This window comes from Hakea prostrata, chromosome 8 (assembly GCF_041222555.1).
Source record: "Hakea prostrata isolate BN-2017 chromosome 8, UWA_Hpros_2, whole genome shotgun sequence".
Lineage (NCBI taxonomy): Eukaryota > Viridiplantae > Streptophyta > Magnoliopsida > Proteales > Proteaceae > Hakea > Hakea prostrata.
The window spans coordinates 35,116,838-35,125,560 of record NC_142607.1 but is presented as its reverse complement, the minus strand read 5'-3'; positions in this window follow the sequence as shown (position 1 = coordinate 35,125,560).

Genomic DNA, 8,723 nt, shown 5'->3' with positions numbered 1-8,723 from the left:
AATGTGCGTGTGGTATAAGTAAAAGGATGTAGTACAGATCCAGCGGAGGAAGTTTAGATGTTGAGGAATTTGTGTAATGATCATTGAAGCTTTAAAGATTTTGTTGTTATGTTTTATTAAAGTTGTTTTAAGACTGTGTATCTTGTTTATATAGTTTATTTTAAGACTTAACTTTGTCTTTGTTTATGGAATCTATTTCCATTTATTTGATGATGTGTTTGAAATTTTAAGCTCCTTTATTGTTATCCAAAGATAGGATGTTGATTGTATACCAATTGTTATTATCATTTAGTGATAGTGGAAGTTTGGGTGGAATACTATAATGGTCCCGTGGTTTTCTCCTTGCGGGCTTCTCCAAGTTAAAAATTTGTGTGTGTCTGTTGTGGCTTGTGTGTTGAATGCTTGATCCATTAAATATGTGTTTGTTTCTTTAATTTTCACAAGAATATTGTTTAACTCTATCAAAGTGCTATCAGAGCTTGGTCGATAGCTGTGTTCATTAAAATGGAAAATATCTCAAATACTATGAAAATTGTTTATACTGGTGTTTCTGTTGAAGGTTTGATCGTTATAATGATAGTATCGATCGCCATCTTGGTCATGTGCAATAATGATCAGACAAACATGTTCATTGGAATTGTGATTACCATTGCAGCGAACATCATTTATGTTTAACCAGTGAAGGTTCTGGTATAATTTTCACCTAAATGGTTTTGTTGATTCAATTTTTAGCTTGAGCTTCATTTATTTTTGAGGTTCTCATTTGCAGATAAAGGCATTAAGGGAAAAAAATGTGAAAATGATGTCTGTAGCCATTTCATGTGCCACACTTGCAAACTCGGCTTGCTGGACGATATACTCATTTTTTCGTTTCGATCCAATTATGCTGGTAAGTATATGATTTTTTGTTTCTCCCACTATATATATATATATATATATTTATTTTTTCGCTAAAAGGGTCATTTTATAACGAAAATAAGAAAAAGAAAAGAAATACAGCAATTAGTACCTACCTTGCTCACCCGCAACAACAGTTGCCCCCAATACACCTTTCCTCACTGGTTCCTACTCATAATTGACAACAACTAAATCATCAGAAACGAAATGTAGGACGTCTAGATGCATCCAAATCAAGATCTTTAAGAAAAACTTCATAACAATAGTTACATAGCAGCACTATCCTCTCCCAATGGGAGGCTCTGATGCACTTTGGATACTTTCGCTAAAGCTGCATCTACCTTCTTAAATTCCTCTGCTATAGAAACCTTTTTACTTGTTACTACTTTCTTCACTGCGTGAGCCTTCTTCTTCGGATGACCAGGTTTCCGACGAGGAGAACCTTCAGCCCACACTGATATAGACGAAGACGAAAGTGGAAGAACTACTTTCAATTGCAAAGTTTCATCATTGGCCGAACTCTCCAGCCTGGCTGAATTCTGATCGGCCCCACAATAGTCCAAATCATCCTCCGTAGTTTCTTCAATTGCTAAACTTCTAATAATATTTGCAACTTCAAGTCCCACCAATGAACACTCCAAAGAAGGTTTTCCAATTTGCATAGAACTCTTACCTGCAACAAGCACTTTTTGAAATTCAAAAGGAGTGGTCGAACCACTTTCGAGCTTATCTGTAGGTCCCACTAGTGAACTCCCCCAAGGAAGTTTACCAATTGGATTAAAACACTTTGCCGCATCTAAGGAATTTTGAATTTCAAAACTAGAGTCCACGGCCAAAGAAGCTGCTTCAAAATTATTCAAATTCTGTTGGGCCCCGCATGACCCCACTTGAAGCTCCAAACTAGAGTTCACATCCAATGCAGTTTCTTCCAATCTAATCGAATTTTGTTGCGTAGAAAAGTCTTCCACATAAACCGAATTCTGTTCCGTAGAAGAGTCTTCCACTCTAACCGAATTCAGCAGGGCCCCACAAGGCCTCTCATGAAGCTTTTCAAACCGTTCAAAAGAGCCAATATCCTTAGTGGCCGAATTAGGTGGAAGTTGGTTAGTCGTGGGACCAACAGAGGTAACTATGTTCTTTGAAAGATTACCAACCAACATCGAACTCTTGCCTTTATCTAAAATTTTTTGAAGTTGAAAAGGATCACTTTGAGAGAGAGAAAGATCAAGAGAAGAGTTCTCGCTAGACGCGATCACCACATCAGAGGGAACCAACCTTGTAGATTTGAAATTTGAAATTGAATTTGCTGCACCCTCATTGGATGAAATAGAGTCCTCCAAACCCGCCACCCTAGAGCCACACGAATCTGATGTTGGAGTGAGCTTGGAGTCTGCACTCTCACACCATCAGAAGGAATCCCATCCACAATGGGATTATCTGTAGGGAGGTTTTCTGCAGGAACGATAGAGGGCTGAACCTGCAAACCATCCACAGAATTGTTTGAAGCAAACCTACAATGAAGACCTAGGTGGCCTTCTCGATTACACCGTGAGCACCGCAGAATATCATCCTCAAAAATTACCTTCTGAAGAAAACAAAAAACTCGAAGAGTTCCTGGTTCAAGGCGCTCAATTTGAACCTCATTCACTCGAACAGCATCGACCTCCAATTCAACCAAAATTCGAGCATAATGACCAATAGAACCAAGACGAGTTCGTCTATCAAGAGAAACAGGTCTCCCAACAGATTTTGCTATAGAAAGAAGCACTTTCTCATGCCAATACTCAAGAGGTAAATCAGGGAAACGAACCCACACCAACTTACTTGCTGGTTGAGGAGAGTGGATATTAAAATCCGGCCTCCATCGTTGAAAACGAATGTATTGCTTTCCAACATTCCAAAAACCTCTGCGCCACACCTCAGTCATATCTGCCTCACTATGAAACTGAAAGATGATAAACCCTTTCCCCAATGAATGTAAGATCACCCCTTGAGACAATTTCCAAGCACCCCTAGCTAGCTCTCGCAATTCATCCATGGTAGTGATGCGAAAATTAGCTCGCCCAATCAACGAAAAACGGAACTGATTTCACTGCAGCTCGTATTCCTATTGCGGGATTACAATCCTGCGAAACTTACCCGCTTGTATAGGAGAAGGGAGGGAATCGATCTCAGGCAACAACGAACTCCCCACTACTCCTGCATAAGATTTATCCCCATTGTAGTGCAAATGTGCTTGGAGTGGTCACTCGATGTGTACAAATGTGCGTGGGTATAAGTACAAGGATGCAATTCCAAATCCAGCGGAGGAAGTTTAGATGTTTATGAATTTGTGTAATTATCATTGGAGTTTTTAAGACTTTGTTGTTATGTTTTATTAAAGTTGTTTTAAGACTGTGTATCTTGTTTATTGAGTCTATTTTAAGACTTTAACTTTGTGTTTGTTTATTGAATCTATTTCCATTTATTTGATGATGTGCTTGAAATTTGAGCTCCTCTAGTATTATCTAGAGATAGGATGTTGATTGTATACCCATTGTTATTATCATTTAGTGATAGTGGAAGTTTTGGGTGGACTCCGATAATGGTCTTGTGGTTTTTCCCTTGCGGATTTTTCCATATTAGCAATTCTTGTGTGTCTGTTGTGGTTTGTGTGTTGAATGTTTGATCCATTACATCTGTGTTTCTTTCTTTAATTTACACAAGAATATTGTTTAGCCCTATCAAAGTGGTATCAAAGTTTGGTCGATAGCTGTATAATTAAAATGGAAAGTATCTCAAGTACTATGAAAATTGTTTATAATGTGTTTGCGGTTGAAGGTTTGATCGTTATAATGATAGTACCGATATCCATCTTGGTCATGGGCACTAATGATCAAACAAACATGTTCATTGGAATTGTGCGTAGCATTGCAGTGAACATCATATATGTTTCGCCAGTGAAGGCTCTGGTATAATTCTCACCTAAATGGTTTTGTTGCTTCCACTTTTAGTTTGAGTTTCATTTTCTTCTTGAGGTTCTCATTTGCAGATAAAGGCATTAAGGGAAAAAACTGTGAAAATGATGTCTATAGCCATTTCATGTGCCACACTTGCAAACTCGGCTTGCTGGACGCTATACTCATTTTTTCGTTTCGATCCAATTCTGCTGGTAAGTATATGATGTTTTGTTTCTCCCACTATATATATGTATAAATTATTATTTTATTGTAGTGCAAATGTGCCATGAGTGGTCACTGGATGTGTACAAATGTACGTGTGGTATAAGTACTGGGATGCAGTTCCAGATCCAGCTGAGGAAGTTTAGATGTTGAGGAATTTGTGTAATGATCATTGAAGTTTTTAAGACTTTGTTGTTATGTTTTATTAAAGTTTTTTTAAGACTGTGTTTCTTGTTTATTGAGTCTATTTTAAGACTTTAACTTTGTCTTTGTTTATTGAATATATTTCGATTTATTTGATAATGTGTTTGAAACTTTGAGCTCCTCTAGTGTTATCTAGAGATAGGATGTTGATTGTATACCCATTGTTATTATCATTTAGTGATAGTGGAAGTTTTGGGTGGACTCCGATAGTGGTCCCGTGGTTTTTCCCTTGTGTGTTTTTCCACATTAAAAATTCTTGTGTGTCTGTTCTGGCTTGTGTGTTGAATGTTTGATCCATTACATTTATGTTTATTTCTTTAATGTACAGAAGCATATTGTTTAGCCCTATCAAAGTTGTATCGGAGCTTGTCGATAGCTGTGTAAATTAAAATGGAAAGTATCTCAAGTATTATGAAAATTGTTTATACTGTGCTTGCGGTTGAATGTTTGATCGTTATAATGATAGTACCGATCGCCATCTTGGTCATGGACACTAATGATCAGACAAACATGTTCATTGGAATTGTGAGTAGCATTGCAGTGAACATCATGTATGTTTCGCCAGTAAAGGCTCTGGTATAATTCTCACCTAAATGGTTTTGTTGATTCTACTTTTAGTTTGAGCTTCATTCTCTTCTTGAGGTTCTCATTTGCAGATAAAGGCATTAACGGAAAAAAATGTGAAAAAGATGTCTAGAGCCATTTCATGTGCCATACTTGCAAACTCGGCCTGCTGAACTCTATACTCATTTTTTCGTTTAAAACCCAATTCCGCATATGTATATATATCATTATTTTATTGTAGTGCATATGTGCCTGGAGTGGTCCCTAGATGTGTACAAATGTGCGTGTTGTATATGTACAAGGATGCAGTTACAGATCCAGCGGAGGAAGTTTAGATGTTGAGGAATTGGTGTAATGATAATTGAAGCTTATAAAACTTTGTTGTTATGTTTTATTAAAGTTGTTTTAAGACTGTGTATCTTGTTTATTGAGTCTATTTTAAGACTTTAACTTTGTCTTTGTTTATTGAATCTATTTCCATTTATTTGATGATGTGTTTGAAACTTTGAGTTTCTCTAGTATTATCTAGAATAGGATGTTGATTGTATACCCATTGTTATTATCATTTAGTGATAGTGGAAGTTTTGGGTGGACTCCGATAATGGTCCCGTGGTTTTTCCCTTGCTTGTTTTTCCACGTTAAAAATTCTTGTGTGTCTGTTGTGGCTTATGTGTTGAATGCTTGATCCATTACATGTGTGTTTATTTCTTTAATTTACACAAGCATATTGTTTAGCCCTATCAAAGTGGTATCAGAGTTTGGTTGATAGCTGTGTAAATTAAAATGGAAAATATTTTAAGTACTATGAAAATTGTTTATACTGTGTTTGCGGTTGAGGGTTTGATCGTTATAATGATAGTATCGATCGCCATCTTGGTCATGGGCACTAATGATCAGACAAACATGTTCATTGGAATTGTGTGTAGCATTGCAGTGAACATCATATATGTTTCGCCAGTGAAGGCTCTGGTATAATTCTCACCTAAATGGTTTTGTTGCTTCCACTTTTAGTTTGAGTTTCATTCTCTTTTTGAGGTTCTCATTTGCAGATAAAGGCATTAAGGGAAAAAACTGTGAAAATGATGTCTATAGCCATTTCATGTGCCACACTTGCAAACTCGGTTTGCTGGACGCTATACTCATTTTTTTGTTTCTCCCACTATATATATATATATATCATTATTTTATTGTTGTGCATATGTGCCTGGAGTGGTCCCTCGATGTGTACAAATGTGCGTGTTGTATAAGTACAAGGATGCGTTCCAGATCCAACCGGAGGAAGTTAGATGTTGAAGAATTTTTGTAATGATAATTGAAGTTTTTAAGATTTTGTTGTTATGTTTTATTAAAGTTGCTTTAAGACTGTGTATCTTGTTTATTGAGACTATTTTAAGACTTTAACTTTGTCTTTGTTTATTGAATCTATTTCCATTTATTTGATGATGTGTTTGAAACTTTGAGCTCATCTAGTGTTATCTAGAGATAGGATGTTGATTGTATACCCATTGCTATTATCATTTAGTAATAGTGGAAGTTTTTGGTGGATTCCAATAATGGTCCCGTGGTTTTCCCTTGCGGGTTTTTCCGAGTTAAAAATTCTTGTGTGTCTGTTGTGGCTTGTGTGTTGACTGCTTGATCCATTACATCTGTGTTTATTTCTTTAATTTACACAAGCATATTGTTTAGCCCTATCAAAGTGGTATCAGAGCTTGGTTGGTAGCTGTGTAAATTAAAATGGAAAATATCTGAAGTACTATGATTAAGCTTAATGGATCAAATTGGTTGATTTGGAAGCCTATGATGGAAAATCTATTATTTTGTAGAGATTTGTATGAACCTATTGAAAATGATATTAATCAACCGTCAGAGATGTCTGAAGCTGAGTGGACCAAATTAAATAGGAAAACTATTGGCACGATTCGACATTGGTTGGACATTAGTGTTTTCCATCATGTTGCGAATGAGACATTGGCAGAAGAACTTTGGAAAAAGTTAGCGAGTCTCTATGAAAGGAAAACAGCTGGGAATAAAGTTTTTCTGATGAGAAAGCTTGTTAATATGAAGTTGAAGGAAAATACTTCAATTACTAAACACTTGAATGAATATCAAAGCATAGTGAATTAGTTGAGCACAATGAGTTGAAGTTTGAAGATGAATTACAAGCTTTATTATTATTGAGTTCCTTACCAGATTTTTGGGAGACTTTGGTTGTATCAGTTAGCAATTCTGCTCCAGAGGGTAAATTATCATTGAGCATGGTTACCAGTGCATTATTGAATGAAGAGACAAGAATGAAGTCCATGGGTTCAAATGATGCACAAGCACTTGTCACAAAGAACAGGGGGAGGAGCAAAGAGAAGTTCAACAAAGGTTGTGATAAAGCCAAGAGTCGTGGTAAATCAAAAGATAGATCAAAATCTAGAGAAAATTTCAAGTGTTACCATTGTGGCAAAGACGGGCATATGAAAAGAAATTGCAGAATTTGGAAAAGAGAACAAAGTGAAGAGAGCAAGTCGAAGAAAGATGATGATAATAACACCGCCTATATAGCGGCTGATGATGCTCTAGTTCTTCTTCTTTTTGGAGAGGATCAATGTTTGCATATGTCAGATCACCAGGTTGAGTGGATTATTGATACAGGAGCTTCTTATCATGCTACTCCTTTTAGGAAGTCCTTCAATAAATGCAAAGCATGAGACTTTGGAACTATGAAGATGGGGAAGAGTAGTGCTTGCAATATTGTGGGTATTGGTGATATTTGTATAGTGACAAACATGGATACACACTCACTTTAGAAGATGTACGGCATGTTCCTGATTTGCGTCTCAATTTGATCTCGGGGATTGCCTTGGATAGAAAAGGATTTGAGAGTACCTTCAGTAATGAAAAATGGAAGCTCACCAAGGGGTCATTGGTGGTTGCTAGAGGAGATATGTTGCTCTTTGTACAAGACAAGAGTGAGAATATGTGAAGGTGGATTGAATGCAGCAGAGGATGATTCCTTACCTGATCTATGGCATAGGAGACGGGGTCACGTGAGTGACAAGGGGCTGCAGGTTCTGGCAAAGAAGTCATTGATTCCTCTTGCCAAAGGTATGTTTTTAAATTATTGTGATAATTGTTTATTTGGTAAACAATATAGAGTTTCATTTCAAAAGCATCATTGTAGGAAGTCAAATTAATTAGAATTGGTACATTCTGATATTTGTAGTCCTTTTGAGGTTCCATCATTAGGAGGTAATAGATATTTTATTACTTTCATTGATGATGCATCACGAAAGGTGTGGTTGTTTTTGTTAAAATCCAAAGACCAGGCACTCCATTATTTTCAGTAGTTCCATGTCATGGCCGAAAGAGAATTAGGAAAATTCTTTGAAGTGTCTCTGCACTGACAATGGAGAAGAGTATACATCAAAAGAGTTCAAGAGCTATTGTTTTAAGTATGGCATTAGACATGAGAAAACAGTTCCTGGAACCCCTCAACACAATGGGGTAACAAAGAGATACAACCAAACTATTGTTGAGAAAGTGAGATGCATGTTGAAGATGGCTATGTTGCCAAAACCATTTTGGGGAGAAGCAACCAACACTACTTGTTATCTGATGAACAAGTCTCCATCAGCTCCTTTAGAGTCTGATATTCCAGAAAGGGTATGGAGAGGGAAGGATGCCTCCTACTCCCATCTGAAGGTGTTTGGTTGCAAGGCATTTGCACATACCAAAGGAGCAAAGATCAAAGCTTGATGACAAGGCGGTTTCTTGCATATTCTTGGGATATGGAAATGAAAATTTTGGGTATAGATTATAGGATCCAGAAAAGAAAAAGACTTTCAGAAGTAGAGATGTAATATTTCGTGAAGCTGAAAATATTACACACTTTGAGAAGTCTGAGAAGCC